Genomic DNA, 12,860 nt, shown 5'->3' with positions numbered 1-12,860 from the left:
GAGAGAGAGAGAGAGAGAGAGAGAGAGAGAGAGAGAGAGAGAGAGAGAGAGAGAGAGAGAGTTGCGGCACCACCCCAGAGTTTGTTCCGTTCACACCCCGCGCCGCGAACGTTTCTCATCATAAATACGGCCAACGACGGCGCGGCGGTGTTAGCGATAATAGCGGTACCGGAGTGTACGGGGAAGTACCCCGCCAAATACGAACCACTGTTTTTGTTTTTTGTCGGGCAGTCAACTGAAAACCTTTGAGTGAGGTGTGGTGCTCGAAATGAGTGAGACAATTTTGCCTCGCTCAATCAGAGCGATGACTATAAGGCTCGCCCTATTTGAGTCAAATGTACCGAATTCTCACTCTGAAGGAGTAAGATTTCCCTGACCTCACCCAATTTCAGTCAGGAAGCTCTTCCCCCGTCCCCCCATCTTCTAGTGTGTGTGTTTCTCTCTCTGTAGAGAGCTCTCTCTGAGCAGACAATGTTCAATGCAGTGGGGCTTTTGGGGCCTTTTGTTAGACTTAAAATAAAATTATCTCAATTCCTCTCTATCACACTTATACCCTATAAACTGATCAATAATTAAACGTAGTTCTCTGAGAACTCGAAAAAGTAGTCGAGAGTGAATATCCGGGAAATACCCAAATATGTTTAGCATAGTGTACTCTCACTCCACTCCACTCACACACAGTGCCTCGCACTGTCCTCACTTTCCGGCGTCTCAAGGCGCCCCTCGGCGTCCGCTCTCCGTTTTCCAATCCGATTCTCGCTGTAGTGTATACCGTGGGAAATCCTCCCCCCAGCAGCATGCTGCAGCAGCCCCTGAGCCTTTACTCTCTATCCGATCAGCGCCCCCTCGCCCCCCTCTCCTTCCGCACCCGCAAAAAGTCAACATGTATATCCGATTCGGAAAGAAGACCGGTGAGCGCAAAGAGTCAACAGAAATCCCCGAGCAAACACCACAGACCCACCCCCGTCGAGCGTGGGCAGGGCAAATGGAGGGGGAGTCCCCGATGGCTTTTTAGGGGATAGAAAAGAGAATGTGAGAGAATGAGGGGAGGCAATGGTGGGTGCGTGGGAGCAACGTTAAAATTAATATCGTCATTATCCATAGCTACTTTTCTTGTTCTTTACTCTGTGTAATGTATATCGACGGTGTTTGGAATGCTTTGGGCACTCTCTAGGTGTGCTAAATCAAGCACACGGCAGCGGCAGACGCCGAGGCTCTCTCTGCTCGCCGGCCGCACACCGCTCGCTCGCCGTGCTCGGCCAGCAGAGCCCCGCGTCTCGCCATGTTTTATTCGCTCGTATTGCTTTGTGACAACTTCTTCTCCGCTCGGCTCTCGCGCTCGGTTCGGAGCGGCCAGTCGCGGCTGTGATTGTAACACGGATTTCCATGTAAATAGCTTTCACGTGGCGACTGCGCCGGGCTGGGCGCATGTACTTGTGTCACCCACCCTCTCCCCGCCCACCCCTCTCCGAGTCACTCCGACCCAACGCCACGCGCTCAACGCATCAGTCAACAAGAACTTTCCGATTTCCGTTCAAAGTCCAAAAATTCTACAAAAAAATACGACAAAATGTGTAGAGAAGCCAAGCTATCACTGATGTCACACAAAAACAATTCCACAAAACCTCTATAATAAGCGCGTTATTGAAACATTTAACGGCTGACCCGACGGGGTTTGCGTACCTGAACACGGTGTCACAACACGGACGGCGTGGGAAAAATCTTGTACGGGCGAAGTCGTGTTTGCTCAGGAATCAGTTGAGGTGGTCCAGGCAACAGGCGCTTACTGTGTCCAGCCCGAGAACAATGCACGAGGCAGACATTAGCAGCAACCGCCTAAACATACGGCGGACACGGTTAGTTTGGATAGAAAATATTAAAACAGATTGAGGGGTGTTGCTGCGCAATACGTTTCGGACACGGCCACACAAGCCACGCAACGAACATACAAAATGGCAGAACGACGCCAACATTTCGAACACGACCGTCACCTCGCCTCCTAACGCGCGCGGCGTGGAGCGTTTCACGAAAAACGTGTGTTGCATAACGATGCCCTGCCGATATAAATTCAAATGTTGCAGGGCGTTTTATGTATCGAGGCGCAATGGTTCGGAAAGTGCAACACAACCTCCTCGCTCATTGCACGCGCACGCTGCTCACGGTTCCACTAATCGCCGTATCCAGCATGCATTGAAGAGAGGCTAGCCTCGCCTGATGATTAAATTTGCAGTTAAACTCGAACTACATTTTTCGACTAGTGAAAAAAAAAAAAGAAAAAAAAGATTAAAAATCAACACGATTGCTGAACCGAACGAAATTTCTCATTCACAGAAAGATTCAGTAGCAAACGTTTGGCAGTGCCGTGTGCGCCTGTGGAAGCCATGCACATGCACCATACGAGACTGTGAAGCAGAAAATGTGAGGCACGAAATTCAGTTGTGGTTCGAGCTGCGCGACTCCTTGGGCAGCGGGGAGCCGCGAAAAAGGTGAGGAAATTAGCAAGGTGTGATAAACAAGACATTGTGAGGCCAGCAAAAACATTTGAAAGGCAAAACCACCACTGCATGGGCGCTGCAGCTGCAGCTGCGCGGTTTCGTTTCAACGCGGTGCGGCCACGAGTCGTGAGTCTGAATGGAGCTGTACAAAGTAAGTTGGCCATAGAGTACCCTCCTCGGACTCATCCCACATCCTGGCCCACATTGATCGAGTGCAGCGCGCTGCTCAGAGCCGCGGAGCCCGGAGGAGCCCCAGCGTGTGGCAACACAATGCACCATTCGACAGTCAGCCGTTTGCACTAACGATGCTGCGAACAAGCTCAAAGACTTTCTTTCTCGGTCCGCCCCTCTCTGGCCGCTCTCGTTCGTCCAGCGCAAAATATAAACGCAGCAGCTCATCGATTTCGTCCCAAGACAGAGGATTCTGGTCTGAAGTGTAAGAAGCATCAGTTAATCAGTACGGTGTGATGAATTAACGAATAGAATGCCTTTATTTGAAGATCACAAGCACAGTCAAAACCTCTAAACCATTTTACATCATCACCGTTGGGCTTGCTTCGCCTCGCCCGTTCGGTGTGCCTAGCACATCCGGGGTCATGATCCCCGCTATTCTCTTGGTTCACTTAGGCTTCTGAGGCACTCGGGCCATGATGCGTCGGAGGCTCCCTCTGCTAATGATGTTGGTTTTCCTTTGGACGGTTGGCCAAGTACACCTAACAAGGCGAGGAGTCGAGTCCGGGGCTGAGCTCCGTACACTCGAACGCAAGAGACGCAGCTTCACGAGAGCTCCGAAATGATAGCTCAAAATGTCAATCTAATGACCGCTACTTGGAGAGTTTGTGAGCATTAATTTTAAAGTGAGAACACGACGTCGGGACTTTCAGGGCTCATTACAGTGTGCAGCACAGCACAGAGTTAAAATGGAGAACACCTTGCAAGTGTGCAATAATAACGTTTCACATACTTGTCAAGAGCAATTTCCTCTGGCATTTACTCTCCTCACGCTTATGAATCATCATCCACATATCTGCATGTGAGAGAATAAGCTGTCATACACCTGCACTCTTGTGTGTGTTCAACACACTTCTGCTCTCTCTCCATAAGAAATGCAACCTCTCAAACACGTGTGGCCCTTCCCCGATAATGTTAGTCACACAATTATGGCAAGACCATTTTTACACTTCGGCAGGCACCGCGTAAAATTAAGAAGGACAAGCAGGAAGCTCGGTGACTTCCGATAGCTCCTGCTCCGTCGGTGGGCTTGGCCGAGACATAAGAAACTTTGTCTCTTCAGTCACAACAGTAGATTCCCGAAAAGCAGATGCCGTTTTCTCGTGAAACAAGGAAGGATCTAATCGTGCGAGGATTACGAGGCCCTCCCAAGAGGATCTTCGGTGAGCAAGGATAAGACAAAGCTTTGACCATTCATGGCTCATCGACATATTTGTAATGATTTGTGCAGGATTACAAAACTTAGCTCTTGCAAACATGCCAGCAGATAAGATCTTTGGCTGGCATACGTGCTAACGTCACGTCCTTACCGAAACATGGCGAAAGATAGAAGTTTAAATAGTCACACTGAAACTCATACAGCGTACTATGGAGTTGAACACGCCCTCAAATCATCGCTTCAAAATAAGCATTCCGCGTCAAAATCGAGCGCACGATCAACTAACAACAAGCAAACAATCGCAGCAGGCGGACCGAGCCTTTTGTGCCCACAAGAGGCAGCAGGGCGAGCAGGCAGCCGGCCGGGCAATAGCAAACATGAATTATCCAAATAATGTTGTCGCGATCGTCACAATGGTGGCGCGCTGGCGTTCATTTCGAGGGACAAAGCGAGTCGATACGCTCGGTGCGCGCGCGCGAGTAACCCTGTCACGCGCTGGACAAGGACCGCTTTGTTGACTTGATAGACACCTCCCCGGGCCTAGAGCACGGCATGTCCACGGCTAACGAGCAGGCGGCCCAGACTAAATTTGTTTTCGCAAAACGTTTCGATTCGCCGAGTTTTGTGTTGGCAGAAGTGCTGATCCGGCAGCAGCTGGGCGCGGTCTCCATACGCCAACACCGCGCTTGTGTCGCTGGACAATGGGGACGCGAGGAGAGAGGCAGTGTGTAGTTGATCAGGAGTGTCGCTACATGTTGGCTGACACTCGAATCTGGCAGGGGAGAAACTACACCGGTTATTGATCTGAGAATTCAGTAATTAAAATTCTGCAACACGACGCTGCCTTACCACTTTTACGTTTTAGTTCTCCCTCGTCGCTCGGTATATAGACACACGAGGAGGAAGACGCACACATCGCCAAACCCGAAGGATTCCCCGAAAACTAATCGCAGACCACAAAGGGAGAAGTCAAGATATTGCGAGGTGCAGTCTGAGTGACAAGACAAGACGGGGGCGCTGGAGTGTGTGACGCGTCGCGTGGGGCTGGGCTTGCTGGACCTACAGGCAGCTGATTCACCGGCCAGGCAGGCATCAGGCCACATCGTGACTCATGAAGACACTGCCTTTGGCTCTTCAAAAGAGCAGACCAAATCTGTAGGGTACGAAGTTTCGATAATTTCTGAGGAGCGCACAATAAGGCAAGTGGATAAGCATGGCCTTCCGCCTTTCTGTTTGGAATAGATTTTGGCATCCGGCTGACGGCAATCGCCTGCTTCCATGCAATACCAATACATAATATTTTACCTCTTTTAAAATTTCGCAATCGGCGAGGACTACGCAAGTGATGACTCAGAAAGGAGGCGACCACCAACGCCGCCGCGGCGGGTCTTTGCAAAGGGCCCCTCGAGGGTATTCGAAGGGTCCCCAAAGGGGCGCGCGCAGTTTGACAAAGGGCCTAGCCCCTTCGCGGAACTCCCGGTGAAACAAAGTGAAGTCTCCACACTTGGATAATTGTTCGTGCACACGGTGCCGCAGGCCGCAGGAATAAGGCAACGCTTTGCGCACGTTTTCACTTTCAGGGACAAGAGAAGAGACACAACTCATATGTTCGGGATAGGCTTTCGCGAGAAGCAGTGCGCCAACTTGTACCACGAAATGAGGATGCGGGTGGATGAACGAAAAGGAGACGTGTGCCCACTGACCTTGTCGCCTGTACGTCATAGGCAAAAGGATAATCGCTCAGGGACACGCTATCTGCGGGAGGAGGAAGCAGAGGTAGAAAAAGAGAGGAAAAACGATTCGTAAGAGAGGAGAGAAGGAGAGGAAGAAAGAGAAAAAGCAAGAGAGAGAGAGAGAGAGAGAGAGAGAGAGAGAGAGAGAGAGATGCGTGAGGTGTGTGGGCACAATGCGGCGGGCTGTAATCACCTGTCAAATCATCCCACTAACAACACAAAAGGCCAGGCTGTGTGTGGCTCGGTGGCTGGCCAACCCTTCACACAGAGTGGCTTGCTTACAATCGGCTTAATAATATCAATGACTGCCGGACGCGCGCGTCAGCCTGGAAAAGTTATTATTAATCCAAAACCTCCTCTTAACGCCTTTTTATTTTTCGTAAACCAAGATGGACACTCACATTTCAGGTTTCATCTTTTAAATGTACAGCTGTGTTACTTTCTACCAGGGCCCGTTAAAACCATCCAGAGACGCCGAGCAAGAGGCGCAACCGCGATGGCAGCCAACGACCCGAGACGGCGATTGGCCGCGAGGGGCGTCACGTGACGGTGGTCGGGGCGCCCATTGGTGCTCCGCTGGGCGTGACTCATATGCGTGACTAGGCCCAGTAGTGGGCCCGGCGGATGAGCTGCTATGGCTCGGCACCCTTCAATCAATGGGTACAGGCTTGGGACGCGTGCGACATCTCGTCTGTTTCAAAGTGTACCGTAACGCACAACATGCCAATTACGGCTTGTTTTGGTCGTCACATACTATTTTATGTCTTTCTACCTCCCATGCTCCCTAATGTCACAAACTTTACAGTGACTGGATGCCACACATTAGTTGTGATGAGAGCCTCGTTTATTAGCGGCCAGGGTTCGAATCCAGCCGAGTGGCGTATGCGCCTAACCTGTCGGGAAGCGTGATAAAGAGAGCTCCATTCATCAGGCGACGTGCACTGATTGGGAGTCCCTTACGGGGGCTTGCAGGGCGCAGTGCCGCCGCTTCTTTTAACGGTGTACACAGACAGCGCGGTGAGACCAGTGTGCACACAATGTCCCTAATTAAGACTGACTTCAGAGAACTGACCAGCCCGTATTAATAAGCAGACGCTCTCGTTCTCTTTCCCTTACTCCTCACTTGGAACTCTCTGTTCCTCCTTCTCGCCTTCTGTTTTACTCCGCTCTCAAACATCGATACAGTTTCGGGTTGTTTTTTTTTTCATTGCCTGCCACACACCCACATTGAATGGGAGGTAACGTCTAACTGACATTTATTATTTTATCGATTAGAATACGACAATTGCAGTTCAGGTATACTGCAACTGAACCGAGAAGTAATGATGATTATCTGAGAAATGTCGCATATCGCACGTAAATTTTGACACTGCATGTGAACATTTTGAATCGTGCCACATAACTACGAAAGTACGCGGCGTAAATCAGCCACTTGGTACATCGGCATGTATGAGCCTATACACAATTATCTGCTGCGTGTAAGTGTTCAGGCAGAAGGCAACACATATACATGTACACACATAGGTCTCCAGTAAATAAAGGGGTGGGGGCACGTTTCCTTATGGTAGAGACAGTCTTGGGGACTATACTGCCTAAAAAGTTCAACGATCTTGTATCTCACTTCCACAGACCAGCCGTGCTTTTGATGTAATCTAGTACAGTATTTTCGACATTGATTTGAACATGACTGTGGGACTTCATGTCCAATAAGATTTCTCACAGGGTGATGACTTTATCGCTTGGACGGAATGAGCTCGCACACCTAATAAGCTGTGTTATTAAGCTGGTGATCGGATCACAGAGCAAGCCTGCACTCACTCGGGGTTCGCGCTGCCCCGCGCAGCCCCATCACGCCCCCCTCCCCCCTCCCTAACCCGATGGAGATACGGACTTGTGAATCGTGCGCGTCGCGGAATTAGCATACGTTACGCCGCTTAGCTAATTTAAATAGAGTGCAAGCAACTTTCTGGTCATGCATATAATAGGTATGCGCCGATTCTGGGAAGGAAGGCCCGGTGTGGCGGCGGTGCCCTGGCGAGGCGGCGTGGTGCGGCGAGGTGCGGCTTGGTGCGGCGTGGCGGGGCGAGGCGTGGCGGGGCGAGGCGTGGCGGGGCGAGGCGTGGCGAGGCGTGGCTGAGAGACGCGGCCGCAAGTCACTCAGCCTGGCGCACTCCATTCCTGCGCAGCATTCCGTCGCGCTCATATCGGCCGTCTGTGTGCTTCATGTGCGTGGAGATAGAAGACACTGAAGACACCATGCCGCGGCAATCGAGCACAGGAATCCCAAGCACGCAAGAGCTCAAACGTTATTTGGCGATTACAAACAAGATGTGGGGAAAATGTGCAAATTGCACCGCCACTCCCAGCCCTGGTCCCGGCCCTGGGCCCGCAGCATCAGCACACCTTGTGCTTTCCATTTGTCTGCACCGCCACCTCACGACACTGCAGTGCAACACATTCAAATTAGATGGCCTGGCCTCGCGCGGTCGTGCCGCGGCCGTACAGAGACTGCTCCAGTACTGGCTGCCGCCCCCGGTCCAACTTCCTCCCGCTCATGCAGGCCGCAATGGCTGCCAATCTGTGCCATGATCCACTGCCATGCCGGCCGGTCGGCCGCGAGCGGCGGGCAGCCCGCAGGCCGTAGCGAGCCCCCTCCAGATCCAGGTGCAAAGCGACTGATGAATTATTTATAATCGTTCGCAAGATGTCCGGCCAAGTAGCAGCGGCAGCAGCAGCGAGCTGTAGAAGTGACGCCACAGCTTTAGCGGGTCTATGTTCGCTTTTCTGCTGTTTAAATGTACTGCCAACTTGACAATAATAACTGTTCGCTGCACAGCACGGGCGGGTTCCCTCGTGTCCAGCGCACCGGAGGGCAATACTTCCTAAGCGCCATATCAGCGCCGGATAGCGCTCACCATGACGACCCACCCAAAAATAAATGATAAAAAGAAACAAGCGAAAGCAGAGCGTGGCCAGTTATACGAGCGAGCAGAGAGCGCACCATAATCTGTTCCACATGTTGTGTTGGAAATAAATAATAAATAACAGCCAAAAGCTTCCGTCTGCAGAAGGGCCCGTGGCTTTATCACTTAATAAATTGTCGGCCCATGGTGGCCTGTTTGCCGCGGAGGGCACGACGGTTGCCCCCACAGCCCCCGCGCTCTTGTATTTCGGATTTCGGAGATTACCCGTTTATCGCTGACCATGGGGTCGATCCAATAAAAAGGGCGCCAGTCTCTTTGGCCTTCCCTCAAATTTCGAAAAGGTTATCTGAAGTGGGTCATTTTCCACTCATCTCAAATGCTAGAAAGAGGGGAAGCTCTTTGTTTTTTAATGTGCTCAGTGAAAACGATAAACTAACACGAGGATTCGCATAACAAAAGGAAAGTTTTGCGAATGCCAAAAACGAAAACTCTATAGTAGCTTTCTGAAGAGACGAAACGACCTAATCATGTGGGCGTGGCCGAACCTATTATTTTGCGATGGGACCAGGGGGTGGGGATGCGTAGGAGGATCTCCAAAAATGTGTTTGGAAAACTCTGCAACTAATTATGTGGCGCATTATCAGATCGGCTGCCCTTAAATAGACCAAGGGCTTCGCGGTCTGAATTCTTGTCGAGAGAGCCGCGACATGTCAGGCTATGCAAAGCAATTATATTGTTGTTTGTGTGGTCCAAAAAGCCTCGGCTTACGCATTTGGAAGTCGACCTCATAAATTGTGTGTCTTATCTGGCAGCTGCTACAAAAACATTACAAAAAATAATGATAAAGACATAATATCACGCTCACGTTACATTCTCCTCTGGCAAACGTGCAAACAGTTTCACACAAGTGGTCGCTCGAATACAAAAATGAAAGGAAAGGAAAATAAAATGACAGGCGGCGGGCGGCGCTAAACCGCTAGACACAGCAGCCACCCCTTCCTTCAGCCTTCAGACATGAGTCAAGCGTCCCCAGGATCACAGGCGGCTCTTGTCCCGACCGGCATGAAATATTGGTGAGCAATCCCAGCCGACACGAACGACAGCATAGCCTGGCCTTCGGTCTACCCTCTGGCCTGGACTGCCCCGCAGACCAGATAGATGATCGTTCGTGGCGCCTCGTCCCCTACCCGCCCCACCACAACGTCTGATGTTTTCCCCCAAACGCCGGCTCTCAGCTGAGCGTGATGTTGAATTAGCATCTCCTTTCGACCCTGCCACCCCCATATCACCCGAGTGGGGCGGGGCGGCGGCGCCCCCAGCTCACAGCTGCTAGACACACAGGTTCAGGGGGAATCCACAAAAGTGGTATGTTTACTTTCTTTCTTACCGAGTTTTAAGGAAAGTGGCAGCGAGCAGCCGCCAGGGTAGCTACACCAAACACCACTACTTTTATGATGCTAACATCCACACTTTCATGTAGCGCCAGAATCTATTCTTCAGTTTAGACAGACGACTCTGCAATGAGTTTAGAACTTAAAAGCTTAAAAGCGGCGCAGTGGCGACAAGAACCTGGTCTGCGGTGTGGCTGACAAATTGACTCCAAGAAAATAAGGAAACGAGAGAGAGAGAGACAGAGACAGAGAGAGGGGGCGAGGAGGCTCGATACAGGCGTGAGGTGCGTGGTCACATCCCTAGTTCGACGGAAAAATACATCATTTATAAAAGCACTAAATTTCGGTTCGTCTGGTCGGCGGGGGCGGCACAGCAGCAGCAGCACAAAAGCGGCGCTCTCGGCGTCGAGGTTAGGTGTGTCGGCGGCGCCACGCCTGCAACACATGTGTGCGCAAATAAGAGCCTGACCTCACACGGCCCGCTCTCGTAAAAATCTTTATTTTTGTTTGCTCTTTCTCGCCGATACCGCCGCACTCGACCGCCGGGTATGGAATGTCTCGAGTTTGCAGAGCCAGACAAAAAGTCCTATGCGCCGTGGCAAGCAGGCCATTTGCAGTTGGAAATTAGCCATGCAATCAGTTAGCCAAAGCGCTAGGCCCGCAACGAAAAAGTCACAAGACTCCGCTCCTTGAGCGGTGCGGGCGGCGCTTGCCTGCCGTGGGGATCTGCTGCTTCTGCCGTAGAAAAAGGTCATCCATCATGAGAGGAACGAGGAGCGAGACCGGCAGGGTCGGCCTGCTGCTATGAATATGGGCCTTGCTCCCTCTTGGCTAATTGAGCACGGCAGCCGAAACTACTCTGCAAAACATAACAAATTTGCCAGGTAATATCCTGATGTCTGCCACCGGCGGCAAGGCCTGCGGAGAAAAATACCCCTTCTTCGCCCACATGGTTGCCACAAAATTTTCATTTCCATTTTCCCTGAGTTTTCCCTGATTTCCAGACCCATTCTCCCTAAATTTCCCTGAGATTTAAGCACCATTCCCGGCGAAGTGCAGGAACAAACAAATAACCCCACATGCAAGCATTAAGCGTACTTGCCAGAAGTCCTTAGTCTCATGTAGAAAACGACCGCGAGCGAAGCGAGCGCTAAAAATTTTGGGTCAAAAACACCTAGCTTGGACGTCAAAATGTGTGTTGGACCTAAATGGCGAATAGAATGCAGTTTGCGGACCGATCAGAACAAATTTCCCTGACATTTTTTCATTTTCCCTGAGTTTTCCCTGATTTCCCTGACTGTTTTTTATTTCCCTGAGTTTTCCAGGTTTTCAAGGTTTTCCAGAGTTGTGGCAACCATGGCCCAGCTCCACAATGGTCACGTTAGCGGTAGAGCTGTTGTCTTTTTTCTTTACACATCGTCCTCACCTGCATTTTATCTTTTACCGCGCCAAATAACAATCCTTCGAGACTCCAAATCTTTAGCTCAGATACTCTTGTTTCCACAGAAGCGAAAGAACGTGGCATGATTAACCAGTATTCTAATCACCCGGATCGCATTGCGCTTTTGCAATAAACTTTCCTGTAATGCCTTGCTAATAGTGCCGTCCCGACAAGTGCGGACAAAACGGTGCACATCAACATCATTAGATCAGATGAAAAGAGGTTTTTGCCCAATGAGAGAGAGAGAGAGAGAGAGAGAGAGAGAGAGTACGGAGCTGGAAAGATGGAGAGTTGGAGGGGGAGAGCGAACCGGGGAAGAATATAGTCGGACCAGGCGGCTCATAGTCCTCCATAAGGAGCTATATAAAATCTCATTAAAACGGGATGTCACAGTTCATGGAGGGTGAGCGTCCCCTCCAGCACAAAGGGACAAGGTGAATGAGCAAACATATACGCCATCTCACGTGTATATATATATAACGGGAACGCTGGCAGAAGGCATCTGAAAAAAAGGGCCGCAATTATCAACAGTGTTCCTTCGGGAAGGGGAAAAAATCGTGGACAGAAGCATAATGCGTAATAATCACGGGGCATCGGACTCAAATGAGACCGATATTGTTAAACATAAACGAGCGGGGACTATTGTACCAAGACAACCCAACGGGAACGAAAATACATAAATCGATGCTGTGATATGGACAACCCCAGGGTGGGTCCGGAGGGTGGGGGGTCCCCACGCTCCCTATGGTGTCGCGCTGGAAGCGCTACCTTATTGCCTTCAATAAACCACCAACAGTAAGCCGCTCAAGCGCCAACACAATGTCATTAAATATTCAAAAACTCGTAGGCGGGGGTGCAAAGAGTACTATCACTCCACCACTTAAGTTTGGGATCCTGCGCTGGCCGGCTCACCTACCGGAGGCTTCTGTGACCTCTCCCGCTGAATCCTTTCACAGCTTGCAAATCGCTAGTTCGAGAAGAATTAGGCATGGGCCCTCAGCGTGTGCCATGCCGCCCCGAGGGGACTCAGACCCCGCACCCCGCGCACTAAACCCAGGAGCCTACCTGGCAGTGACACTTTTTGTGATGCTAATGCAAGGCCAGGTAAGGCACCGGCGAATCTTTACCTTGCGGCGCCTTACCCCGCTCCCAGGCTTTCGCGTCAGAAAGGTGGAGTCTCTCAAGAAAAAAGGTCAGAATTTTGTTTTTAAATTCCACAAATAAAGCAATTTGTGCTTTCCTCTGCTACACGAGAGCATAGTGCGTGGAGAGCGTCCGTGGATAAAAGGGAGTTTGGATGCACGCAAGGGATGGGAGTTTCACTCGTTCGCTAACTATCGTCCTAAACGGTCACTTATTGTTACAATATGGCGGGGTCTCGACCGAGACGTAAATTTCATCACCATGCCACTTCACACACGGACGATCGCGCTCGATGCATCCCACCCCCTTTTCTTTTACCCCTCTAACCCCTTGCCGTGATGAG

This window comes from Frankliniella occidentalis, unplaced genomic scaffold, assembly GCF_000697945.3.
Source record: "Frankliniella occidentalis isolate FOCC.00 unplaced genomic scaffold, Focc_3.1 Scaffold3, whole genome shotgun sequence".
NCBI lineage: Eukaryota > Metazoa > Arthropoda > Insecta > Thysanoptera > Thripidae > Frankliniella > Frankliniella occidentalis.
Note: the sequence above shows the minus strand (reverse complement) of the source record.